The sequence below is a fragment of the Myotis brandtii genome, unplaced genomic scaffold (genome assembly GCF_000412655.1).
Source record: "Myotis brandtii unplaced genomic scaffold, ASM41265v1 scaffold902, whole genome shotgun sequence".
Taxonomy (NCBI): Eukaryota; Metazoa; Chordata; class Mammalia; order Chiroptera; family Vespertilionidae; genus Myotis; species Myotis brandtii.
Genome location: NW_005371709.1, coordinates 1 through 1973, shown reverse-complemented (window position 1 = coordinate 1973; position 1973 = coordinate 1).

Sequence of the window (1973 nt, the reverse complement as noted above, 5' to 3'; positions counted from 1 at the left end):
CAAGGCTGCAGGAGCGGGGCGGGGCTGAGCAGTCCCGCGCTCCCATTGGCTGAGGGGGCCGCCAGTCACTCCTCCCGCCACCTCTCAGGCACCCAGGACAGCCGTTTTTCTCCTGGGCTGGGCTGCTGGGCTCCAGCCCTTCCCGTTGGAGTTCGGATGCCCACCTCGACCGCGAACTCAGGGCGTGGGTCGGCTCCACTAACGGTTCAGCACAGGGGAGCCCAGGACCTTGACCTCTCCAGGCCGTGCCAGCTACCAGGGCTCAAGGAATTGCCAGCCCTCTGCGGTCAGCCCCGCGGCCTCAGGGAGGGAACGTCACCTGGGCAGAGCGGGGCGTGAGCCGCGGTGGGCAGGAGTGGACTGGAGCCTGGGGGTGGGGCTCTGTACTGTGACTGGGTGAGTTGTGAGTGTGTGTGTGTGTGTGTGTGTGGCGAGAGCTGCTTTCTTCACACGCATCCTCCTCCTATGCCAGAAAGTGTCTCCCTGGCCACCCAGTCATGGCAAGGTCGCAGGGAGCCGCAGCTGGTTCCAGGACTTTAGGGGGAGGAAGAACCTTTCTGATCCGCTTGCTTGATGCAGACAGAACCTTGAGACTCTGTCCCTTCCCACCCAGGGCTGTGGCTAAGGCCAAGGGATAGGGATTGGGGGCATAAGGAAGCCGGGGACCTAGTGAGGCTAGGTGTCACAGCGGAGAACAAGGATGGGGATGGGGATGGGGATGGACTGGGTGCGAAGAAGGGGAACGGGCACGAACGGAACAGGACTGTGAGGGGGGTGGAGGCCGAGGTGCTGCGAGGAAGGAGCAGCGCAGGAGACCGAGGAGGCTGAAGCCACTGCCAAGGCTGCCAACCAGTAAACAGACCGGGAGGTAACCCGAGCCCCTCCGGGCGCACCATCAGAGGACGGCCCCTCCACGCCGCCCGCTGCGCCCGGCAAGGGTTCGCCCTGGACACCTAGACCCCTTGCGGCCGAGGCCAGGAGCCCCCCGAGGCCAGCCAGGGGATTGCAAGCGCCCACGGCTCCTCCCCTCCTCTTTCTGGCGGCGGACGGGGCCAGAACCGATCCGGGAGCCCGGATTGGCTCTGGGAGGTAGCGTGGGGCCGGATCCCGGTGGCCCAGTCTGGGGGCGTCGCCCCAAAGGACACCCACTGCTCTCAGGTTCTGCCAATCCCTGGGCACGCAGGGCGGACGCGCCGGGGGTAGCCCCCGCCCCTCCTGATGGTTAGCGTCACGCGTGACGTTACACGTGATGGGTGGGAAGGCGGGGGTGAAGCGCGGAGAGCTGCAGAGGCCAGGAGCCCAGGAAACTGTGAGTGTTCCGGCAGGGTTTTGGGGTCCGGCGAGTAGGGGGTTGGAGGCTGGGAGTAGGAGATGAAGGCCTGTGCTTTCCGGATTCAGTTTATGAGTTTGTAGGAAAGCCCCTGGGGCAAGAGGAGAGGTTAATTGAGAGGAAAATGTCAGGGTGGGGCTCTGTGTAGCCACACATTCAAGTGTCTGCAACTGATGGATATGGGCTGTAGGTGCATGTGTGTGTGTGTGTGTGTGTGCGTGTGTGTGTGTGTGTGGCGTTTAGGTCGTGCAATTAACGGTCTTTGTGGGCCAGTGCATGCAGGGTGTGTCCACCCTGTTTGTGTGTCTGCGTAGGGCGAGTATGATGGTGTCTTTGTGTGTGGGTATGTGAGTGTGAGTGTGTGGAGAGGGGAGGGTGTGTCTGCCTGTGAGGGAGGAAGTGTGGTTAATGAGGATTAGTCATTCTGCAGGATTTTGCCCAAATGCAGCCAGATGGCTGGTTCAGGCTTTCCTCTCAGTGCTGGGTGGAGGGGGCACTTACAGAATCTCACCTCTTTCTGGAGGCAGGTGGCTCTGGGAGAGAGGGGTTGGCTTTCTGTGCCAGACCTGCCCAGCTGGGGAACAAGGAGAGCCTTGGGCCATTCAGTGTGGGTTACACACACACACACACACACACACACACA